This window comes from Rana temporaria, chromosome 1 (genome assembly GCF_905171775.1).
Source record: "Rana temporaria chromosome 1, aRanTem1.1, whole genome shotgun sequence".
Taxonomy (NCBI): Eukaryota; Metazoa; Chordata; class Amphibia; order Anura; family Ranidae; genus Rana; species Rana temporaria.
Window position 1 is genome coordinate 237,432,921 of NC_053489.1, and position 26,896 is coordinate 237,459,816.

Genomic DNA, 26,896 nt, shown 5'->3' on the forward strand with positions numbered 1-26,896 from the left:
GTAAACTTGAGCGTAATGCTTTTCTAACGTGACCGAGTATCAAACTCCTGCTCAGATAATTCCTTCTTGTCGATTGCGCGACGAAAGATAAGGGGCGGGGGGAAACATCTAATTATTTAAGCATGGGCGGACGACGTGTGCGGAGTGTATATAAAGCTCCAACACACGTGGCGTCCGTCCGACCGGGGTGCGGAAGAAAGACGTTTGAACGACAAACGTGTAGGTATGCTTAGAACTTGGGACAGCAGTGGCCTATTCAGGAAAGACAGACATTTAAGGGCTAGCTGGTGATAAAGAGTACTTGACTTTATAGACTGTGGATTGACAATATTTATTTCTCCTTGGTTTTGGACAGGAAAAGATGAACCTGTTCAATAGACCAGAATTTTTGGACATCTTTATAGACCGGTGGAGAGAACTTCCAGTTTTGTGGGCCACCAAAGACCCCATCTCCCGCAACAAAGACTTGCGTAAAACAGCACTGGAGAGCCTGCTCCCACTTGTGCGGAGACAGGTGGGGTTTGATGTGACGACTGACCAGTTGGAGGTCAAAATTGGGACCTTGAGAGGCACCTACAGGAAGGCACACAACAAGGTCTTGGCTTCGAGGAGGTCTGGAGCTGGAGCAGGGCGGGTATATGTACCCAAGTTGTGGTACTATAGCAAACTGAGCTTCCTGGATGAACACCTGGAGGTAAGGGAGTCACTTTCTAGCCTTGCCCCCAGAAGGAACAGAAGGTCCAGCCTTCCCTCCAGCCTTCCCTCCAGCCAACCTGCTGCTCCCTCTGCAGATGAACCCTCTCAGCAGCCTTCCATCCTGGATGAAGATCCGGATTTGCCCAGCTGGAGCCAGGTATATAGTACTTTCAATGTGCAAATGTGTGGTGTTTAAATGTTGTTAAAGAGATGTAAATTAAGATGTTAAAGGTAAAAAAAAAGGTAGAGATAAAAGTGTTATACAGATCATTTGTCAGTATTGGCCAGGAATTATTTTTGTGTGATTCACCATAAAACATGGGTCACAATGATTGGCTTAGCTAAGTCGTGACTAAAAAATATGCAACAGTCAGGAGCTGAAAAATGAGTCTTATTTTTAAAAAAGAAAGTAAAACTGTACTTTTTTTCCCATACACAGGACGAGACCAGCCAGCAGGAGGATCGGGAAAATGCCAGGCAGGAGGAGGGCAGGGTGAGTGGCTTGGAGGAGGCTGCAGGCCCAAGTATCTTGGATGAGGTGGCAGGCCCAAGTGGCTTGAACGTGGTGGCAGGCCCAAGTGGGTTGGACGAGGTGGCTGGGCGAAGTACCAGATGTCAGGTGCCTCCTCTTCGCCTGCGTCCGAGAAGGCAGGTGAGGGATACAAGGGTGCGTGACGCCTCACTAGCCCTCATTCGGGACGCCCATGCAACCCTTCAACAGCCTCCCACTGCTCAGGAGGGATTTGTGACGGTGGTTTTGGCTAAAATGGCAGACATGAGAGTGGACCAGCGCCTCCTCTTTGAGGGACTCCTCATCACCCTCGCAAATCAGGGGGTGAGGGGTCTTCTCACGGAGGACACTGTCATTTGCCGCCATCCCCATCCTCACACACCAGATAACTCCCAACCTCCTCCACCTTCTTCTTCTCATGCTCCTTCTCAACCTCCCCCACCTTCTTCTTCTCATGCTCCTTCTCAACCTCCCCCACCTTCTTCTTCTCCTGCTCCTTCTGAACATTCTTCTTCCTCTTCTTCTCCTGCTCCTTCTGAACATTCTTCTTCCTCTTCTTCTCCTGCTCCTTCTGAACATTCTTCTTCCTCTTCTTCTCCTGCTCCTTCTCAACATTCTTTTTCCTCTTCTTCTTCTACTACTCCTGCTCCAGCTCCTTCTACTGCTCCTCCTCCTTCTACTGCTCCACCTCCTTCTACTGCTCCTTCTACTACTCCTCCTCCTTCTACTGCTCCACCTCCTTCTACTGCTCCTTCTACTACTCCTCCTCCTTCTACTGCTCCTTCTACTACTCCTCCTCCTTCTACTGCTCCTTCTACTGCTCCTCCTCCTTCTACTGCTCCACCTCCTTCTACTGCTCCTTCTACTACTCCTCCTCCTTCTACTGCTCCTTCTACTACTCCACCTCCTTCTACTGCTCCTTCTACTACTCCTCCTCCTTCTACTGCTCCTCCTCCTTCTACTGCTCCTTCTACTACTCCTCCTCCTTCTAATGCTCCACCTCCTTCTACTACTCCTCCTCCTTCTACTGCTCCACCTCCTCCTCCTCCACCTCCTCCTCCACCACCTTCGTCTACTCATCCTCCACCACCTTCGTCTACTCCTCCTCCTGGCATGAGTACTACCCCTGTGGCACCACCTCCAGCCAGGCAGAAGAGGAAGGCTGCTGAGAAGGCTGCAGAGAAGGTCAAAGAGCAGGCTGCAGGGAAGCCACCAAGGAAGGCCTTGAAGAAAACAAGAAAGTGACTCCCTTACTTCCATGTGGTGTACCAGAGTTCAGGCTGCTATAGTACCACAACCTGGTGACATCTGCCTGCCCTGCTCCAGTTTGTGACCTCGGGGAGTCCAAGACCTTGATGCGTTCCTTCCTGAATGAACCTCTCAAGTCCCCATTTTGGCCTCCAACTGCTCACCAGTCACATCAGGCCACACCTGGCTGTGCACAAATGGCAGCAAGCTCTCCAGTGCTGACTTTTGCTTAATTACTTTATTTTTCAAACCCAAATAAATGGTAAATTTTTATTTTACAGTTCATACTTGTCCTTGTTTTTTTTTGCTTTAAAATTTAGCTTGTGAGAAGGCAGGTTATGTTTAAAAAAAAATTGGATATAAGGTGTAATTTGAAAGGGACAGATGAGATAAGACAAAGCAATAAGGTTTCTATGGGGGGAACTTGACATTCAAAAAAATAAGAGGATTTGCATTTTTGAGAAATAAAAAATTAAGGTGAATATTAAGAGCAGGATTTAAAACACAGGACCAAAATAAGGTGAGAATTTTTAAAATAATTTGTACTCAGAGTCTCAGGTAATCGTGCTAGAGAAAGGTCTGAGGGGAAGCAGGGAAATTGACCTGAGGTGTGCCGGGGTCACGTGGTCGGTATGCCTAAAAGGGGGCATACCCAAGTAGAAGTAAAAGAAGAAATAGCAAGAAAAAAGGGGATGGGTGGGTGGGACACCAGAAAACCGACGCCCAGAAGGAGGAAGGAGGGCGGGTTTAAATACCTCCCGACTCCTCCTACAAATACAGGCTTCCCTGCGGTCAGCCTTACAACTTGTACTCAGAGTCTCAGGTAATCGTGCTAGAGAAAGGTCTGAGGGGAAGCAGGGAAATTGACCTGAGATGTGCCGGGGTCACGTGGTCGGTATGCCTAAAAGGGGCCAAAAATAAACAGTAGGATGAGCTAGCAAAGAGATTGAAATGAAAGTAACCGTACGTAACCACAAGCCCCCAATGCAAGAATGCCTGTGACAGACATGTGGAACTGGGATATGTCCGGAAAAGAAAGCTGACTACCGCCAATCTAACTTCTCAACAACGAAAATACAGACCCCTCGATGAAAAGCAGCAGAACTGCACCTGTACTAAAGCACGGCCCAGAGTGAATCAAACCGCAAGTAGGTACAGAATGTTTGTGAGAAAAGAACCCAGGATACTGAGATCGAAACGCCTGGAAGATATCCCAGGCCGAGTCAAGAGCTAGCAGGCTGAATTGAAAAGAACTTAAGACCAAGATTCATCTAACGAAGAGAAGGCAGTATCGGGAGGTTCAAGAGGGCTTGCCACCATGTATGGAACCCAGTAACCGGAGCAGGACGGACGGCGGCAAAATCTTAGATTTTTCTGCCCGAGACATGAAATTCTGCAAACAAGAACAACATCGTTAAAACAAAACATGACCAACGAGCCCCAACTTACCTTAGGAAAAGGAAAACCCCACCTTCCCTAACCCCTGCCTACGCGGGTGTCCGTGATTGACACTCAGTGACGTAGAGCAGGAACGAATACGTAGCACAAGACTGAAAACGTGTCAGTCTCAAGAACCTAGCAAGGCTGAGCAACCTGAGGCAAACTAGGCCAATTGAAAACGTAACACTCAAGCCTATGAACCTGAAGGCGTGTCAGGCAAGTGATGTAAGTGGTAAGATAACATGACGTACGAAAACGTAGTGATAGCCGTGAGAAGCGGATGAGGGGACTTGCCACTGCACAAGACAATTAGAAACGAAACATCTCAATCCGACAGTACCCTTGAACGTGACAGGTACCCAGCAGTGGAGAGTGGCCATGAACAAACGTGAGGAAATGAATGTGGCATGTGCCCAGACTATGAAAATGTAGGTAAGTGTAGGACTAGTGCAGCTGAACCGACAATACCATGAAATGCGAAGGCCGAGCAACCTGAGGCGTAGCAGGCAAATTAAAAACGTACACTCAGGCCTGATGAACCTGAAGACGTGTCAGGTCGTTGTGTGAGAAACGAAATGTTTGAGATGCATGAAACGTATGAGAAACGGATGAGGAGACTTGCCACCGTACAAGCCAATTAAAAACGATTATCTCAATCCGTAAACACCCATAGACGTGATGGGTGACCCCCCCCAGCGGTGGAACGCCATGAATCTAAAAAGAACATGCTAATACTACCAACTGAAAACTAACACAACTGGAACCTGCATGAGAAACGTAAGGTTGCATGAGAAACAAACACATTTGAGAACATGAATAGTATGATATACGAAAACATGAGAAGATAAATTGTATGAGAACATAAATTGCATGGAAACATGAACACCTGAGAACATGATTGCATGAGGAACGACAATACACTTGAGAACATACAATACCATGAAAATCGTAATCGTGTGAGAAGCGCAACTCGTATGAAAAGCGTAACTTGTGTGAAAAGCGTAACGTAAGAAAAGCGTTACGTATGAAAACATGACCAATGTAATTGTAGCACAACTGAAACCTGCCAGAGAAACGTAAATGTTAGAGAACATGAATAGCATGAGAAACGTAACATAAAACGAAACATGAAAATGTAAAAATTGCATGAGAACATGACTCGCACGAGAAGCGTAAACCCACGAGGACCTGACTCGCATGAAAAATGTCATCGCGTGAGGACACGAAACCGCATGAGGACACGAAACCGCATGAGGACACGAAACCGCATGAAAACGTAAAGCATGAGAAACGTGGTCGCATGAGAACGCAATCGCATGAGAACGCAATCGCATGAGCATGACAAACGTAATGCATGAGACAACATGATACTTGAGAAATGTGGTCGCATGAGAACGTAAACACATGTGAACGTGATCGCATGAGAAACTACCCTAGGAAATATAACCGCATGCGAACTACCATGTGAACTGTAATGGCATGAGAACGTAATCGCGTGAGAACTACCATGTGAAACGTAATCGCCTGAGAAACGTAAACACGAGGACACGACTCATGAGAAATGTGATCGCATGAGAACTACCATGCGAAATGTAGTCGCATGAGAACTACCATGCAAACCGTAATCGCATGAGAAACGTAAACACACAAGGACATGACTCGTAAGAGAAACGTGATTGCATGCAAAACGTGATCAGATGAGAACTACCATGTGAAACGTAATCGCATGAGAAATGTAATCGCATGAAAAATGTAAACACATGAGGACATGCCTCATGAGAAACATGATCGCATGAAAACTACCATGCGAAACGTAGTCGCATGAGAACTACCATGCGAACCATAATCGCATGAGAAACGTAAACACAAGGACAAGACTCGTGAAAAAACCAAGATCGCACGAGAAACGTGATCGCATGTAAACGTAACTGCACAAGAACCACCATGTGAAAAGTAATCGCATGAGAATGCAATCGCATGAGAAACGTAACCACATGAGGACATGACTCATGATACACGTGATCGCATGAGAACTACCATGCAAAAGGTAGTCGCATGAGAACTACCATGTGAAACGTGATAGCATGAGAAACGTGAACACACAAGGACCCGACTTGCATGAGAAATGTGACCGCATGGGAAACGTGATCGCATGGGAAACGTAACGCATGGGAAACGTGATCGCATGCGAAACGTGATCGCATGCGAAACGTGATCGCATGCGAAGATTGCATGGAAAACGTGATCGCATGCAAGATTGCATGGAAAACGTGATCGCATGCGAGATTGCATGGAAAATGTGATCGCATGAGAAGATCGCATGGTAAACATGATCGCATGAGAAACGTAATTGCATGAGAAACGTAAACGCATGAGAAAATCGCATGAGAACGAATCGCATGAGAACGTGATCGCATAAGAAGAACGCATGGGAAACGTAATCGCCTGAGAAACGTGAACGCATGGGAAATGTCCCCGCATGAAAAACGTCATCGCATGAGAAACACCATGAGAACGTCATCGCATGAGAAACGTCATCGCATGAGAAACGTCATCGCATGAGAAACGTCATCGCATGAGAAACGTAATTGCATGAGAAAACACCATGAGGACGTCATCGCATGAGAAACGTCATCGCATGAGAAAAACACCATGAGAAACGTCATCGCATGAGAACACCATGAGAACGTCACCGCATGAGAAACACACCATGAAAAACGTCATCGCATGAGAAAACGTCATCGCATGAAAAACACCATGAGAACGTCATCGCATGAGAAACGTCATCGCATGAGAAACGTCATTGCATGAGAAAAACACCATGAGGACGTCATCGCATGAGAAAAAACACCATGAGAAACGCCATCGCATGAGAAACGCCACCGCATGAGAAACGCCGTCGCATGAGAAACGCCGTCGCATGAGAAACGCCGTTGCATGAGAAATCAGGGATAATAGTAGGATAAGAACAAGATACTTGGTACAGCAGACACATATTGGGAATATGAAATGTTGTGGTCACATGTTTCGAGATTTGGACACATGGTTAAAAATTTCTAGCAACTTCCACTTGTATTTGAGCATGGACTAGCGACGGGCGGCTCCCTTCAAGCTGGAGGGAGTAATACAGTGAGCGGGCGGAGGTTCCCTCCCCCCGGCGTGAACACCGGAGGAAGTGGCGGGCAGCTCCCTTCATGCTGGAGGGAGTGATACAGCGGGCGGGCGGAGGTTCCCCCCCTCCCCCCGGCGTGAACACCGGAGGAAGCGGCGGGCAGCTCCCTTCATGCTGGAGGGAGTGATACAGCGGGCGGGCGGAGGTTCCCCCCCCCCTCCCCCCGGCGTGAACACCGGAGGAAGCGGCGGGCAGCTCCCTTCATGCTGGAGGGAGTGATACAGCGGGCGGGCGGAGGTTCCCCCCCCCCTCCCCCCGGCGTGAACACCGGAGGAAGCGGCGGGCGGCTCCCTGCATGCTGGAGGGAAAGAAAACAGCGGGCGGAGGTCCCCCCCCTCCCCCCGACGTAACCACAGGAGGAAACGGCGGGCGGAGGGAGAAACACACATGCTGGACGGAGCAACGCGGGCGGAGGTCCCCCTCCCCCGGCGTGAACCGAGAGAATCGGCAGGCGGCTCCATACTAAGGGAGCCATGCAGCGGGCAGAAGTTCCCCCTCCCCCCGGTGTAAACACCGGGAGAAGCGGACGGGTAGCTCGCTGCACGCCAAAGCAGCCAGTGTCGCCAGATGGAGCCCCGAACAATAGCGGGCGGATGAATCCCCTCTCCCGGGTGGGCAGGTCCCCAAGCCAGAGGAGCCCTGGTCAAACGAGCGGCCGGATGAAACCCCGAGCGGGTGGCCCCCCATGCCCGATGAAGCCCTGGAAAATGAGCGGGCGGGCGGGCGGATGGACACCCCCCCCCGTGCGGGCAGCTCCCTCCTGCCACGTGGATGGATGCAGACAATCCGGCTGGGAATCCTGAGGAGAGCACAGTAGACAGCAGCAGGAGCTGCCGCCATTGCTCTGGATGGAAACAGGAAGTGACGTGCCAACCCCACACACCAGAAAACCGACGCCCAGAAGGAGGAAGGAGGGCGGGTTTAAATACCTCCCGACTCCTCCTACAAATACAGGCTTCCCTGCGGTCAGCCTTACAACTAGTATTGAGATCAGTAAGAAAAAGGTTCCACCAAATTTTTATGAACTCTGTGTGAATATCCTAACAAAAGCAAATAAGAATATTGCTGTTTTGTGCCCTTACAAAAAATTGTGTAAAGCGCTGCAAATAAACGATGCAATAATGTTGGAAGCGAGACGAATGTGCTATCTCCATTCCAAACGCTACTTTTACCGATGTTGTTCTCCAGTGTCTAAGTTTTTCACAGGTTTCTTAGCATACACACGACCGAGTTTCTCGTTGATAAAACAGCCCGATGAAGAACTCGTCGAGCCAAAATCCACTCCCATCGAGAAAATAGAGAACCTGCTCTCTATTTGCTCGACGAGTTCCTCGGCGGCTCCATCGGGCCGAAAGTGTACACACGACAGAGTTTCTCGGAAACTGGCTCTTCACCGAGTTTCTCGGTGAATTCTGCCGAGAAACTCTGTCATGTGTACGAGGCCTAAGAGGTCTACATGAATCAATTATAAGGAAATCATTGTTTTGTGCTTTGGCAAAATATCAGCCAAATTGTGTACCTATAGGACGCACTTTTAACAAAAGATACTGCCAATCAATCTCCTTTGCAGATCACAATATAAAATTTCCCTTTACTGCTGCTGTACCTCTTGTGCAAGAGGTGTTAGCATTCTTATACATAATGCCGCGTACACACGGTCCTTTTTTGTGATGAAATAAAATGACAGTTTTCATCATGAAAAAAAGCGATTTTTTTCTAAATTCATAAAAAAAAACGACGTTGCGCACACACCATTGTTTTCTGAAAATGCTCTAGCAAAAGCGCGGTTACATACAACACGTACGACGGCACTCTGTTCCATTCAAGCTCCCGTCTCATAACTTGCTTCTGAGCATGCGCGGGTTTAAAAAGTTGTTTTAGCCCACACACGATCATTTTTTATGACACAAAAAACGTCATTTTAAAAAACGACATAAAAAATTGAAGCATGTTCGAATTTTTTTTTTCGGTCGTTTTTTAGAAGACAAAAAACGATGTGAAGCCCCCACACGATCATTTTAAATGACGTTTTTAAAAAAGTCTAAAGACTATACTGATCACCTGTGGGTGCACCAAATGAAATGAGCTGGTAGATATATCTTTGTGCATCGCACTGTGGGTAATACTTAATTTGCACTTGCCAATGTTTATGTGCCCCCACCCAGGGCAGCCATCAGATATTGTGGGGCCCCTCACACAGCTTTAGGCCTGGGCCCCCCCCGTGCCTGACCACCAACATTCCCCAGGGCCCGCCCACTGGCCGTCCCACCGAATCCGCCCACAAGCCATCCCACCAAGTCCTTCAGTGCCACCTGTCTGCTCTCAGCCCCCCTCACACCTGTACTCTCTCATCCCCCCTTATACCTGTATGCTGTCAGCCCCTCACACACCTGTATGCTCTCATCCCCCGCATACCTGTACGCTCTCAGCCCCCCTCACACCTGTACGTTCTCTGCCCCCTCACACCTGTACGCTTTCATCCTGCTCATACCTGTACACTCTCAGCCCCTCACACAGCTTTAGGCCTGGGGCCCCCCCCCCCCCGTGCCTCACCACCAACATTCCCCAGGGCCCGCCCACTGGCAGTCCCACCGAATCCGCCCACAAGCCATCCCACCAAGTCCTTCAGTGCCACCTGTAGGCTCTCATTCCCCCGCATACCTGTACACTCTCAGCCCCCTCACACCTGTAAACTCTCAGCCCCCTCACACTTGTACGCTCTCATCCCCTTCATACCTGTACGCTCTCAACTCCCCTCACACATGTATGCTCTCAGCCCTCTCACACCTGTATGCTCTCAGCCCACCCTCACACCTGTACGCTCTCATTCCCCCTCACACCTGTACGATCTCAGCCCCCCTCACACCTGTATGCTCTCAGCCCACCTAACACCTGTATACTCTCAGCCTCCCTCATACCTGTACGTTCTCAGCCCCCTCACACCCGTATGCTCTCATACCTGTACATTCTCAGCCCCCTAACACCGGTATGCTCTCAGCCCCCTCACACCTGCATGCTCTCAGCCCCCCTCACAACTGTACGCTCTCAGCCCTCCTCATATCTGTATGCTCTCAGCCCCCCTCACACCTGTACGCTCTCATCCCCCCTCACACCTGTACACTCTCATCCCCCCTCATACCTGTATGCTCTCACCCCCCGCTTGCACCTGTATGCTCTCAGCCCCCTCACACATGTATGCTCTCATCTCCCCTCACACCTGCATGCTCTCAGCCCCCCTCATACCTGTATGCTCTCAGCCCCCCTCACACCTGTATGTTCCTAGCTTCCTCACACCTGTAAGCTCTCATCCCCCTCATACCTGTATGCTCTCAGTCCCCCTCATACCTACCTGTATGCTCTCATTTCCCCTCATACCTGTACGGTCTCAGCCCCCCTCATACCTGTACGCTCTCAGTCCCCTCACACCTGTACTCTCTCAGCCCCCCTCATACCTGTACGCTCTCAGTCCCCTCACACCTGTACTCTCTCAGCCCCCCTCATACCTGTATGCTCTCAGCCTCCTTAACACCTGTACGCTCTCAGCCCCCCTCACATGTGTATTTATGACACACACAGGCATGCACACACAAAGGCATTCTCCACATATACACACAGACATGTACACACACACACACACACAGGCATGTACACACACACACAGGCATGTACACACACACACGCACAGGCATGTACACACACAGGCATGTACACACACAGGCATGCTGAACTGAGGTGCAACCTGTTTTCGGGATGGACCAAAACATAATGTCCCAAAGGTGTTCTATCTGATTTAGGTCAGGCAAGTGTGGGGGGCATTCAATTGTATCAATTTCTTTATCCTCCAGGAACTGGCTGCTTACTCTGGCCACATGAGGCCAGGCATTGTGGTGCACAAGGAGGAACCCAGGAACCACTGCACCAATGTAGTAGCCTGTAGAGGTCTGTGCTTCCCTCCATGGATATGCCACCCCAGACCATCACTGGCCCACCCCCAAACTGGTCACGCTAAACGATGTTACAGGCAGCATAATGTTCTCCATGGCTTCTCCAGACAGTTTTGTGTCTGTCACATGTGCTCAGGATGAACCTGCTCTTATCTGTGAAAAGCACAGGGCACCAGTGGTGGACCTGCCAATACTGGCATTCAATGGTAAATGCCAATGCCAGGCAGTGAGCACAGGGCCCACCAGAGGACGTCGGGCCCTCGAGCCACCCTTGTGAAGTCTGTTTCTGGCTGTTTGGTCAGAGATATTAACACCAGTGGCCTAATAGAGATCATTTTGTAGGGCTCTGGCAGTGCTCATTAGGGATGGGCCCAGTGTTCGTGTGTTCACTGGACACACACACAAAAGGGGCGTTTGTCGGGAAGTTTGCCAGCCGCCGAACGCCCCATAATTAATTGCTGATGATTGACCAAAGCATGCACCTGACCTGCATGCTTTGGCCAATCACAGCACAATGTACTGTGGAAGCCATGATTGGCCAAAGGCAGGGTGCCTTTGGCCAATCACGTCCACTCCCCACACTATATAAGGCTGCTTACATGGCAGCCTTGTGTAATGTGTAAGGCCGCGTACACACGGTCGATCCATCCGATGAGAATGGTCCGACGGTCTGCTTCAGACGGTTCATCGGTTCGATTTTAAAGCAAGTTCAAAAACTTTGGTCTGAAGGACAAAAGTGCGATGGGCCGTACATACGGTCGGTTTGGACTGATAAAACTGGACTTCGGTACGTTTTCATCGGTTTGGACCGGTCGTGTGTACGCGGCCTCAGTGGACTGGAGATTAGGCAGAGTAGTTAGTAGATGGTGTGTTCAGTCAGTTTAGTACAGTCAGTGTAGTGTAGTGTTGTGAGTAACAGTGTAGTGGTGCCACTGAAGTGTTGGTGTGTACAACACTTCTGTGTCACCCCACTGATCCCATTTATTTATTTATTTTGCAGCATCAGATTCTGTTGCTGCAATATTAGTACTCCCCCTTCTGTGTCGCAAGTGTTCCTCTTTCTGCATCAGCAGTGGTTTCCCTTTCTTCTTCTTTTTTTTTGCCACAGCAGCACTAAGAATAATTAGGGTATAATTGCTGTCCCCCCTTTTGCGTCACAGGTGTTCCTCTTTCTGCCACAGCAGCACTAAGAATAATTAGGGTATAATTGCTGTCCCCCCTTTTGCGCCACAGGTGTTCCTCTTTCTGCATCAGCAGTTGTTTCCTTTTTTTTCTTTTTTTTTGGTGCAACAGCACTAAAAATATTTAGGGCATAATTGCAGAAGTAATTTTCCTTTTATTTATTTTTTGCTTAATTTTTTGCTTTCTTTTTTATTATTATTATTTTTATTATATATATATATATATATATATATATATATATATATATATATATATATATATATATATATATATATATATATATATATATATATATATATATATATATATATATTTACGCAGCAGCAGCAGCACTAAAAATATTTAGGGCAAAATTGCTGTTCCTCCATTCTGCATTGCAGGCATTCCTCCTCTGGGCCTGATTTACCAAGCCTTTACTCCATGACTCATGGAGTAAAAGCAGGAGTAGCAGCCGTTTGGCCATTTACTAAAGAAATACGCTGCTAGTGCAGTGTATTTCCCTAGTTACTAATGTGCTCCGTGCGCCCAGGAGAGGGTGCATTGTGCACCAGTACAGACCTGGCGCACGGCACATTAAACTGTAAATTGCGGGGGTTCGGGCGGGAGTTTATTAGGGGGGGAGGTGGGGGGATGCAGGGGAAGTGAAGTGACATGTGTTTTAAAGTGTTTGGCGGGCCGAATTGAAAGGGAAAGTGTTTTTTGAAAACAGATCCCCGTACGCTTGCACAGTGCGCCTGAACCTCGGGAGGTTAATTTGCATACTGGGCATGCGCAGAGAGAAAAGTCAGGGATTCCCGTGCGCCCTGTCAGTACGCCGTGAAAATCTTGGTAAATACCAAGCGGCGTACCCGTGATTGCGCTGCGTGACGCGGCGCACGGGAATCTCCGAGCTGTTTTCAGCCCTGAAGGGGAACTCCGCGCCAAATTTCAAACTTGAAATCGGCGCGGGTCCCCCTTCAGGGCTACATTAGGCTCTTAGGCTTGGTCCGGAACGTGAGGGGTTAAACCCGCGCCGATTCGGCGCGGGGGTCCCCCCCAGATCCAAACCAAGCCCTCATCCCAAGCATGCAGTCTGGCCCGGACAGGAATGGGGGAGGGGACGAGCGAGCGGCCCCCCCCTCCTGAGCCGTACCAGACCGCATGCCCTCAACATGGGGGAGTGTGTGCTGTGGGGGAGGGGGGCACTGCCCCCCCCCACCCCACAGCACTCTTGCCCCCATGTCGATAGGGACAAGAGCCTCTTCCCGACAACCCTTGCCATTGGTTGTCGGGGTATGCGGGCGGGGCTAATCGGAATCTGCGAGCTCCCTTTAATAAGGGGGCCCCCAGATGCCGGCCCCCCACCCTATGTGAATGAGTATGGGGTACATCGTACCTCTACCCACTCACATGGGGGAAATGTAAAGTAAAAAAAACACACCACACAGAATAAAATATTTTATTAATCTGCTCCGGACTTCGGGAGCACAGGGCTTGTCTCCGCTGTCTTCTTCCTTCTCTTCCATTCGATGTTGACACGACGAGGTTCCGCGCTGACATGCCGTGTCAGCGGCGGGCATGGACTTATATAGGGTAATGCCACCATGTGACCTCAACCCATGTGACATCACATTCCCTGGGCATGATGGGAATGTGATGTCACATGGGTTGAGGTCACATGGTGGCATTGCCCTATATAAGTCCATGCCCACTGCTCAGACGGCATTCCAGCGCCGGACCTCGTCGTGTCAACATCCAATGGAAGAGAAGCAAGAAGACAGCGGAGACAAGCCCTGGGCTCCCGGAGGAGACAGGCAGAAGAAGGAAGAGAGAAGAAAGAAGACGGAAGAAAGCCCTGGCTCCGCGGGGGAGCCAGGCAGAAGAGGGAGCAGAGAAGACAGAAGAGAAAAGACCTGGGAGTTGGCGCACCCCCGGCAGAAGACCAGGAAGACCGGAACCCTGGCGGAAGGCACCGGAAAGACCGGGGGATAGGCGCCATCCCCCGGCAGAAGACCCCGAAGTCCGGATGCCCCTCCCTAATGAAAAAGAGCTTAAATGGGGTGGGGGCATCCGGCGGAAGGCTCCGGAGAGGACCGAGGGATGGCGCCCTCCCCCGGCAGAAATCACCGAAGCCCAGGGTCCCGGCGGAAGATCGGGAGAGAAGAAACCCCCCCTTCTAAGAGAGCTAAAGAAGAAAGGGGGGGCTCCGGAGCAGATTAATAAAATATTTTATTCTGTGTGGTGTGTTTTTTTTACTTTACATTTCCCCCATGTGAATGGGTAGAGGTACGATGTACCCCATACTCATTCACATAGGGTGGGGGGCCGGCATCTGGGGACCCCTTTATTAAAGGGGTCTCTCAGATTCTGATAAGCTCTCCGCCCGCATACCCCGACAACCAAGGCCCAGGGTTGTCGGGAAGAGGCTCTTGTCCCTATCGACATGGGGGCAAGAGTGCTTTGGGGTGGGGGGGCAGTGCCCCCCTCCCCCACAGCACACACTCCCCCATGTTGAGGGCATGTGGTCTGGTATGGCTCAGGAGGGAGGGGGGCGCTCGCTCGTCCCCACCCCCATTCCTGTCTGACCAGACTGCGTGCCTGGGATAAGGGCTTGGTTTGGATCTTGGGGGGGACCCCCACGCTATTTTTTTTTTGCGCGGGTTTAACCCCTTATGTTCCAGACCAAGCCTAAGAGCCTGGTATGCACCTGGAGGGAACCCACCTTATTTTTTTTGGGGGGGGTCTGGAGTTCCCCTTCATGAACAGCGATCTGTCATTTACACATGTCAGTCCCCCCCCCCTACAGTTAGAACACACCCAGGGAACATATTTAACCCCTCCCTCGCACCTAGTGTTAACCCCTTCCCTGCCAGTGGCATTTTTTGAGTAAGCAATGCATTTTTTACAGCACTGATCGCTAGAAAAATGCCAATGGTTCCAAAAAACTGTTCGATGTGTCCGCCATAATGTCGCAGTACCGATAAAAATCGCTGATCGCCCCAATAACTAGTTAAAACAACAAAAAAAAAAAATTTGTAGACGCTATAACTTTTGCAAAAACCAAACACTAAACGCTATTTGCGATTTTTTGGAACCAAAAAGATGTAGAATACGTATCGGCCTAAACTGAGGGGTTTTTTAGTTTTTTGAATATATATTTTTGGGGATATTTATTATAGCAAAAAGTAAAAATAATTTTTACATATGTGGGCGGGACTTACGCAAGTCCCGCCCACATATATAAACATCGTTCAAACCACACATGTGAGGTATTGACGCGTGCGTTAGAGCGAGAGCAATACTTTTACCACTAGACCTTCTTTGTAACTATAAACTGGTAACCTGGAAAAAAAAGAAAAAGGTCGCCTATGGGGATATTCACGGAATTCATTTTGGCCCCATTGCAGGAGTGTTTCCAATAGTAAAGCGTGACATGTAAGGTATCTATTTACTCAGTGTAACATCATCTTTCACATTATCCCCCAAAATTGGGCTCACTTTTGTGTTTTGTTAATTTTTAACCACTTGAGCCCGGACCATATTTCTGGTCAATGACCGGGCAAGTTTTTGTGATTCGGCACGGCGTCGCTTTAACTGACAATTGCGCAGTCGTGCGACGTGGCTCCCAAACAAAATTGGCAACCTTTTTTTTCACACAAATAGATTATTAAATGTGCGTGTTTACTTCTGTCTTTAACACCTCCCCTTCAGGCTGGAAAGCATCAGATCAGGGGAAACCAAAAAAAAAAAGCTCTCATTCCATTGCAGCTTGGTTCCTACATGTGTGATGAACTGAGCATGCTCAAACACTTAGAAAAAAAATATCCTTTCTTTTTAAAAGGTGAAAAACACTCATTGGATGCTCATAGAGCGTGGTTTGGATTAATTGCAGGTGTGCCCAATTACAAGCTCACCCAAACTAGAGACTGCAATTTGTTCATGTGATTTCAATTGCTTCATTACTAGCACTGTTATAAAAAGCTTGGATCGATCAGTCCTCAGCTGCCCTCAGAAGGGGCAGGCTGGCAGAAATGCTGTTGCTAAACACAAATGTGGTTTGTTGCATGGGTTTTGTTTTATTTTGCCAATGGTTTTGGTTTATTTTTAAATGATGTTCACTTTGATGTATTTGTCTATGTGGCCTTATTTTATGAAAAATGTGTAAAGCTATGGTTATTTAGAATTTTGAAATGTATTTTTGTTTGTTTGTCTTTTTTTGCTTTCCTTGTTTTGTTGACCAATAAAAATTACTTTAAAATTGTTAAGTTTGTCTTTTGTTACTTTTTCATGCTACATATGTTGACAGCTGCAGCTGAACTAGGTTTGGGCCTAACAAATTATGTGTGATTTTTGTCTAAGCTTCTTTCCTGGTGTGTAATCATGAAATGTTTGCCATGTTTATTCTCCCTGACTTTAAAGACAAAAACTGGTAAGTATTTTATTTATTCTGCAGTGGTCCTCAGCCCTCAAGTACCCCCGACAGGACATGTTTTGGGGATTTCTCTTATCAAGAATTGCTGTCCAGACTGTATTTTAAAGCACATGTGCAAGATGAAGGAAAACCTGCAAACATGGCCTGTGGGGGGGGTTTGCTATTGGTGGACAGGCTTGACGTGCTGATTTACAGCACTGTGCTTAAATCTAGCGCAAGGCAATCCTATTCAAATTGTGGGTGTTTGAGGGAAGCCAAGTGAGTGTTAGAACCCCTGCTTTGTGTTTTTTTATTTTTGTGTTGAGCTTTGTGTCCCTTTTCTTAAAATTGGCTTCACTTCCTGTCACACAGCTGAACAGGAAGTGAGGTTAAAACCCTACAGTGTCATTTCTTGGGGACACAGGTCAATCTAACTAGTGTCCCCATTAAGCAAATTGCACTCCAGCACTGCTGTGTACACCCCAAATCATGGGTCTTCAAACTACGGCCCTCCAGTTGTTCAGGAACTACAATTCCCATCATGCCTAGTCATGTCTGTGAATGTCAGTGCATTACAAGGCCTCATGGGATGTGTAGTTCTAAAACAGCTGGAGGGCCGTAGTTTGAGGATCCCTGCCCCAAATGATTATTTAGTTTGGGGTTTAGTAAAGGCAAAGCCACTCTGCAGTACAAGCATAGTTGCTGAAAATCAGAGAGGAAGCACTGATGGTTTTAACATCCAATCCTGTAGAAGCAAAGTTGTTTTGTTTTCTTTCTTCCTTGCTTTGCACTTGTAGTGCAAAGTGGATTTGCCTTTAGTAAATGGACCCCAAAGTCCAAGATCCCTAATAATTTGGGGTGTACACAGAAAAATGCTAGAGTGCAATTTACATAATGGGAAACTATTTACATTGATCTCTGTGTCCCCAAGAAAAGATATTAGTAAGGTTTTACCCTCACTTCCTGTTTGGCTATGTGACAGGAAGTGAATGAATTAGAAAGGGTGAAGACACCTCACAAATGTTGTCACTATCAGGGGTGCAGACATCCCCAAAAAAATGAGCAGATAATACTTATTTGCAAATTAATAATTTTTTAGTTAACATTGGGTGGGGTGCTCTAACGCACACATTCCTACATATTAGCAACGCTCTATCCTGGCCTATTGGCATGGTTATATTTTCTTAGGGCTCTCAATAAAACTCTATGAAATTTGTGCTTAAACTAGAACCAGGGGCGGACTGACAACTCATGGGGTCCCCGGGCAATAGAAGATTATGGGGCCCCTCTGGCTTACAGATGGCCACCACGCCAGGAGGTAGTGCAGAGGCGGGCAGCTAAAATCTTGGGATATTCACATTAAAAGCATGTCATTTTCGGACATATCAGGGACAGATCTAAAAAAAACACAGATTTTTACATACTGTCCCTGGTTTTACTGAGCCTGGCAACCCGGATGGGGCCCCCTAGTGGCATGGGGCCCTCGGGCAGTGCCCGAGTGACTCAATGGTCAGTCCGCCCCTGACAAGAACTATAATCAACAAGTTTTATTTTCTTTAATTTTGGATAGAGTGAGGGAGGGTTATAGGCCCTGTCAGTTTATTTTGTATTATCTGTGTCCAATTGGGGAGATTTGCCTTCACTTCCTGCCCCATAGCCAAACAGGAAGTGAGAGAAAAACTATGCAAATTAACCACTTCCCGCCCAGCCTATGGCCGATTTACGTCCGGGAAGTGGTTACACAATCCTGACAGGACGTCCTGCAGGATTTCATGCCGCACGCGCCTGTGGGGGCACGCAGCGCGGCGATCGGTGATGCGGGGTGTCAGTCTGACACCCTGCATCTCCGATCTCGGTAAAGAGTCTCTCACGGAGACGGAGACTCTTTACCACGTGATCAGCCGTGTCCAATCACGGCTGATCACGATGTAAACAGGAAGAGCCATCGATGGCTCTTCCTCACTCGCGTCTGACAGACGCGAGTATAGGAGAGCCGATCGGCGGCTTTCCTGACAGGGGGCGTTCGCGCTGATTGTTTATCAGCGCAGCCCCCCCTCGGATCACCACACTGGACCACCAGGGATGCCCACCCTGGACCACCAGGGTGTGCAAAAACAAAAAAAATATAGAACAAAAAAACAAAAAGCAATAAAAAATATGAAAAAAGATGCCAATCAGTGCCCACAAATGGGCACTGACTGGGAAAATCAGTGCCACCCCACAGTGTCCATCAGTGCCACCCCACAGTGCCCATCCATGCACAGTGCCCACCTATCAGTGCCCACCTGTGCCACCCATAAGTATCCATCAGTGCCACCCATAAGTGCCGCCCATCTGTGCCGCCCATGAGTGCCCATCAGTGCCGCCTATGAGTGCCCATCAGTGCCGCATAGCAGCGCCGCCAATCAATGCCACCTCATCTGTGCCCGTCAGTACTACCTCATCGATGTCCATCAGTGCCATCTCATCGGTGCCCATCAGTGCCGCCATATCAGTGCCCGTAATTGAAAGAGAAAAACTTATTTACAAAAAAATTAACCTAAAAAAATAAAAAAGTTTTTTTGTTTCAAAATTTGCAGTCTTTTTTTAGTTGTTGCGCAAAAAAAAAACCGCAGAGGTGATCAAATAACAACAAAAGAAAGCTCTATTTGTGGGGAAAAAAGGACGCCAATTTTGTTTGGGTACAGTGTTGTATGACCGCGCAATTGCCATTCAAAGTGCGACAGTGTTGAAAGCTGAAAATTGGCTTGGGTGGGAAGGTGCGTAAGTGCCTGGTATGGAAGTGGTTAAGGGAATCCAGTGCCCCCCAGAACTAGTGTGTGGGTCCCCTGAAAATTACTGGGCAGGGTTATACAAAAACAGGGTGTGACCTTGACAGGAAGGGGTGGGTCATTTTTCTATTAGGAGGTGCAGATATGTAGTCAGGCCTAGGGCAGAACCAAACCTAAATATACTACTGCATATTAGGGCTTATTTAGACCGGAACCGATTTACAGCGTGTTTTTATATTGTGGGAGGAAACCCACGCAGGCACAGGGAGAACATGCAAACTCCATGCAGATGCTGTCACGGGCGGGATTCGAACCAACGACTCTTTTGCTGCTAGGTCAAAGTGCTATACACTACACCACTGTGGTGAACGAACATGATTGCAGCTGAAAGCATCAGATCTTTTATTTTTTTTTTCAATACCATGCTTTCCAGCCTTATTGACCCCGCCTCTCTCCATAAAGAGGACCTGTCACACACTAGTCCTATTACAAGGGATGTTTACATTCCTTGTAATAGGAAGAAAACTGATCATTTTTTTTTTTTTTTTTATTTCAGTGTAAAAAATTATAAAACTAAATAAAAATAAATAAGAAAACCCAAAAAAAAATTTTTAAAGCGCCCCGTCCCGACGAGCTCGCGCACAGAAGCAAACGCATACGCGAGTAGCGCCCGCATATGAAAACGGTATTCAAACCACACAAGTGAGGTATCGCCGCGATCGTTAGAGTGAGAGCAATAATTCTAGCCCTAGACCTACTCTGCAACTCAAAAAATGCAACCTGTTGAATTTTTTAAACGTCGCCTATCGAGATTTTTAAAGGGTAAAAGTTTGACGCCATGCCACGAGCGGGCGCAATTTTTAAGCGTGACATGTTGGGTATCATTTTACTCGGCGTAACATTATCTTTCACAATATATAAAAAAATTGGGCAAAATGTATTGTTGTCTTATTTTTTAATTCAAAAAAGTGATTTTTATCCAAAAAAAGTGCGCTTGTAAGACCGCTGCGCAAATACGGTGTGACAAAAAGTATTGCAATGACTGCCATTTTATTCCCTAGGATGTCTGCTAAAAAAAAATATATAATGTTTGGGGGTTCTGATTAATTTTCTAGCAAAAATTTTTTGATTTTCACATGGAGAGAAGTGCCAGAATTAACCCGGTGGGCAAGTGGTTAAAGTACTCATGGCTATAAAGAATAGTCATTGCTCATAAAAAAAAAAAAAAAATAAAAATAAAAAAGGGGGTCCCTCCAAATTAAATTACCAGGCCCTTCAGGTCTGGAATGGATATTAAGGGGAACCCCGCCGTAAAAAAACCCCCAAAAAATGGCGTGGGGTCCCCCCAAATATCCATACCAGACCCTTCAGGTCTGGTGTGGATTTTAAGGGGAACTCCACCCCAAATTGAAAAAAAAAATGGCGTGGAGTCCCCCTAAAAATCCACACCAGACCCTTATCCGAGCACGTTGACCTGGCCGGCCGCAGAAAAGAGGGGGGGACAGAGTGCGCCCCCCCCCCTCTCCTGAACCGCACCAGGCCACATGCCCTCAACATGGGGAGGATGTCCCCATGTTGATGGGGACAAGGGCCTCATCCCCACAACCCTTGCCCGGTGGTTGTGGGGGTATGCGGGCGGGAGGCTTATCAGAATCTGGAAGACCCCTTTAACAAAGGGGACCCCCAGATCCTGGCCCCCCCCCCCTATGTGAAATGGTAATGGGGTACATTGTACCTCTACCATTTCACCCCAAAAAAAATGTCAAAGTGTTAAAAATTACAGTAGCCGGTTTTTGACAAATCTTTTAATAAAATCTTCTTTTCTTCTTTCCTTCGGGTTTCTTCCGCTGCTTCTTCTCGTCCACATCTTGCCCGACGTCTTCTTCTATCTTCTCCGTCCGTCCTTCAGCCTTCTGGTCACGCATCTTGCCCGTTGTCTTGTCCTGTCTTCTTCTCCGTCCTTCCGCCAGCCTCCTCGCATCTTGTGTCTTCTCCGGTCTTCTTCTCGGTCCGCCATGCCTTCTCGTCCCCGGACCCAGCGTTTGAATTTGAATTGGGCCGTCGTGTTCCCGCTCCTGGGACCCGCCCCCCTCTGACGCCACAAGTAAACTCCTTAGAAGGTCATGTGCGTCAGAGGGGGGCGGGGTCACATGAGTGTGACACGGCGGGAACTTCTTCTCCGGGCGGCGCGATTGAAATTGAATTCCCCCGCTGTGTGACGCTCTGCGACCCCGCCCCCCTCTGACGCACATGACCTTCTAAGGAGTTTACTTGTGGCGTCAGAGGGGGGCGGGTCCCAGGAGCGGGAACACGGCGGCCCAATTCAAATTCAAACGCTGGGTCCGGGGACGAGAAGGCATGGCGGACCGAGAAGAAGACCGGAGAAGACACAAGATGCGAGGAGGCTGGCGGAAGGACGGAGAAGAAGACAGGACAAGACAACGGGCAAGATGCGTGACCAGAAGGCTGAAGGACGGACGGAGAAGATAGAAGAAGACGTCGGGCAAGATGTGGACGAGAAGAAGCAGCGGAAGAAACCCGAAGGAAAGAAGAAAAGAAGATTTTATTAAAAGATTTGTCAAAAACCGGCTACTGTAATTTTTAACACTTTGACATATTTTTTTTGGGGTGAAATGGTAGAGGTACAATGTACCCCATTACCATTTCACATAGGGGGGGGGCCAGGATCTGGGGGTCCCCTTTGTTAAAGGGGTCTTCCAGATTCTGATAAGCCTCCCGCCCGCATACCCCCACAACCACCGGGCAAGGGTTGTGGGGATGAGACCCTTGTCCCCATCAACATGGGGACATCCTCCCCATGTTGAGGGCATGTGGCCTGGTGCGGTTCAGGAGAGGGGGGGGCCGCACTCTGTCCCCCCCTCTTTTCTGCGGCCGGCCAGGTCAACGTGCTCGGATAAGGGTCTGGTGTGGATTTTTAGGGGGACTCCACGCCATTTTTTTTTTCAATTTGGGGTGGAGTTCCCCTTAAAATCCACACCAGACCTGAAGGGTCTGGAATGGATATTTGCCGGGAACCGCACGTCTTTTTTTTTTTTTGGTTTTTACGGCGGGGTTCCCCTTAATATCCATTCCAGACCTGAAGGGCCTGGTAATTTAATTTGGGGGAACCCCTACACATTTTTTTGTTTGTTTTATGAATGAATCCCTTTAGAATTGTCAGAGCCGACAATTCATTATAGCCGCGTGTGAAATTTTAAATGACTTTTTTCCTTCTGAATGTCACTTTGTGCAGGGGGAGTTCTAAGTGCGGGAAAAATGCGCTATTTCACATGCTGACATTACACCCCCCCTAGGTACGAAATTTAAAGGAATATTTCACTTTTATTGTTTCACTTTAAGAATTATTAATTTCACTGCTCCCGAAAAAACGGCCGTTTTAAAAAATAAAAAAAGCATTGATACATGTTCCCTGGGACAGGACTGAGGTCCCCAAACACTTTTTAGGACAAAACTTGCAGATTAGCCTTTAAAATGAACACTTTTGATTTCTCCCATAGAGTTCTATAGGGAGTTCGGCGCGGCTTTACATATTAGTTTCAATGCGCCGGCTGCTACGCTGGTTCATGCGCCCAATTAAGCCTCCGCCCGGAGTACTAATTAACGCATGAACCAGCGCAGCGCACAGAGCATAGTAAATCAGGCCCTCTGTGTCATTAGTGGTTTAGTCAGGGAAAGGGTTTAGTCACTTCTCAAACTTCAGCTGTGCATATAAATTTCAGCTTGAGCTGTGGAGCTTTGTAAGCAACAGGACTTTTTCAGCAGGTAAAGATTTCCTGGAGAACATGAAACCACAATACATTTAAAATATATTAATATTCTCATTTAAAAATGTAGACATGTTGAAAATACAGATTTGAATATGGTATTTTACTCATCTGCCTGTACAGGCACACGCCCATCAGCAGAAATCATTCATTTTCAAGCTAAAGCTTTATCTGCCACTGAAGCTAGGGAAACATGAAATCTAGATTGGCCAATAGGGATGGGCCAAACACCACCCGGGTTCAATTTGCACCAGAATATGCGAACAGGCAAAAAATCTGTGCGAACAAGCAAACCTTATTAAAGTCTATGGGACACAAACATGAAAAATCAAAAGTGCTCATATTAAAGGCAAGTTATTGCCATAAAAAGTGTATGGGAATCCGGGTACTGCCCCAGGGGACATGTATCAATGCAAAAAAAAAAAAGTTTTTAAAACTACAGTTTTTCAGGAGCAGTGATTTTAATAATGCTTAAAGTGAAACAACAAGAATCAAATATTCAATTAAATATTGTTCCTGGGGGTCCCCTTAGTCTGCCTGTAAAGTGGTGCATTTGTGTGATGTGTTTTACAGTGCCACAGAAAAATTTTATTTCTAAGGAAAAAATGCAATTTAAAATTGCTTGTGGCTGTAATGTATTGCCAGCTCCCAACAATATAGATAAAAATCAAGGAAAAAAACAGCGTGGGTTCCCCACCCTCAGTCCATACAAGGCCCTTTGTGGCTGGTATGGCTTTTAAGGGGAACTCCACACCAAAATAAAAAAAATACAGCGTGCCCCCACAAATCCATACCAGGCCTTTTGGGTGTGGCATTGATTTTAAGGGGAACTACATGCCAAAATGTAAATAAAAATGGCGTGGGGTCCCCCCCAAAATCCATACCAGACCCTTATCCGAGCAAGCAGCCTGGCAGGCTAGGAAAGGGGGGGATGAGCGAGCACCCACCTTCTGAACAATACCGGGCCCGCTTGCCCTCAACATGGGGAGGGTGCTTTGTGGTCCCCCCCAAAGCACCTTGTCCCCATGTCGATGGGGACAAGGGCCTCGTTCCGACAACCCTGGTTGTGGGAGTCTGTGAGTGGGGAGCTTATCGGAATCTGGAAGCCCCCTTTAACAAGTGGACCCCCGTATCCTGCCCCCCCCCTTGCCTATATGACAGCTGTTACAGCCAAGAGACGCCTCCCATCAAATCAGAACTTTTTTTTTCTATTTTTTGGGGTCCATCGGGTGATGTGGTTAAAGTTTAATGGACTACGCTGGACACTTTTTATTTTCTTTTTTATTAAAGGAATTGTCAAAAACTGTCTTTTGTCGTTTTTTTACTTTTTGACACTTTTTTTGGTGAATGGGTAGGGGTACAATGTACCCGATACCCATTCACATAGGGGGGGCTGGGATCTGGGGGGCCCCTAGGAGGCTTCCAGATTCCGATAAGCCCCCCACCTGCAGACCCCCCACAACCACCGGGCCAGGGGGGGGTCAATTTTGTTGTGGAGTTCCCCTTAAAATCTTTGCCAGACCCAAAGGGTTTGGTGTGGATTTTGGGGGGACCCAACGCAGTTTTTAAAATAAAAATCCCGTGGAATTCCCCTTAAAATCCATACCAGGCCTGTTTTTTTCTTCTTAATTCTGTCATTGAGTTCCCCTTAACCTCTTCAATACACTGTGAAATATACTGCACTGTGTGAATATATATATATATATATATATATATATATAGTCTACACTGAATGCAGAATATATATATATATATATATATATATATATATATATATATATACTACACTGTACATATAGATATTAAATTACATCGGGTGTTTGCCCATTGGCCTAATACTGAACATTTAGGTGGTGTTGGCGGCAAATTTGAGCGCCACAGAATGCCCCATAATGCACTGCATGCATTGACGCCTGCTTTGGCCAGTCATCAGGCGTCAATGCACATGGTGCATTATGGGGCATTCTGTGGTGCTCGAATTTGTCGCCCGAACATCGGGCCCATCCCTATTGGACAAACTTTGGGGAATATTGACTAAATTCACTAGCTTGTGTTTGTATATTTAAGTATGACTATTGTTTGCAGCATCCCTTTCTTAATATTGCCATTAACCCCTTTTTAATATGAATTTTAATAGATCCAGTTCTGTAAAAAATCTGAATGTCAGTAAAACATATCATAAGAGTTTTATAAGCCCTCTGAGAATTTGTCTGAGGTGATAACAAAGTCATCCCTACCCTAAAGAAGACCTCACCACAGGGAAAAATGTCCATATATTTCACAAAATATATTATATTAACATACACATACAGTATTTGATAAACACAAGGCTGGTATTTATAAGAGCTACACAGGTCCCTCCATACATAATTCTAGTCGCCCCAAATGCCTATTAATTAAATGTATAAACTGCTACTGTTTATCGCTCATTTAGTAGCTAAATCTTTGCATAAAGAAATGATGTACTGTAATATGTTGTGATTTTTCTAAGGTCTTGTGTTGGATTACCCAGCATGAACTTGGTTGAAATGTCCATAGGCAATAAACACAACTACATCATTAACAGTGCACACACAAGTAGCTTATTCTGATCTTTTAAATTGGGGTTTCCTTTTTTTATATTCAGGCTTCAGAAGCAACGAAATACTTTTTTTCCACAATCAATGACATTTTGTTGAAGTATTGGTTACAAAAGTTAAGGGGATTGAGACCCTTTCTCTGCAGATCACGGCTTCATTTCTTTGTTGGTTTTGGAAGCATTATTCAGTCATTCCTTGCAGGAAAACTTTCAAGAACTTCCTGTCGATTAATTAACCTGTATGTTCTCAAGAAAGGAATGATTGTTCTCTCCCTCCATAGTGGCCTAGCTCAGAAACTGCCAGTGCTTGAGGCTGGATATGGAGCACAATAGCTGAAATTTGGAAACAAAACATACCAGCTTCACAAGGCACCCTAGCCTTGCTGCTCCTAAATGTGCTAATGAATGAGAATGGAACTGGAAGGGGTCAGCGCATTCACGGAAGGTTCCGATTAAAATCAGTTCTTTATTAGCAGTTTAATGGCAGCACAACAGAAGGAGAGAACAACTGCTTACACATTTCAAACCTCTAAGGGTCCTTACGCGTACCTGTATGCTCATGCACCTGGTTTATGAAAAGGAGCTGCAGGATCCTGAGTGAGCGGTGGGCTGTTTGTGTTTCCTCTTTTGCCAATGAACAAGACCTTATGGAGAATGTAGAGTTATACACAAGTTAAACTGTATATGTTTATTAGAGGATAACCTCCCACCCCTTCCAGCCTTTTAAACAGAACTAATGGGTTCCTAGACTTTGTATGTGCTACACACACCTTCCTATTTGTAAAATAAAAATAATTCTCCTTTTGTTGAAATCCTGTTTCTTGTAGCTTGACAGCCCCAGATCGTCTTGTACAAGCATTCACTTTAATAGCTTTAAAATGACAGACATCATTCTCACATAAAAAGAAATCAGAGCAACTCCCTACTGTTAATTAGCCTGTGAATTTACAGTGCCATGGAATTACCTCTGGGAACACATTATAGACAACATATTACCCCAAAAAATGTATTAAAATGACAACACTTTGGTCAATGTCACAGCTCCAACAGCACTTAGACACAAGTGAGCTATAACACATATTTATACAGGCTGTGTCTCTTTCTTCCACAATCATATTATTAATGAAGTTTACATTTTGCGCCACCATGGGCTCAAGGTAACTCCTGTGTGTCAAGGTT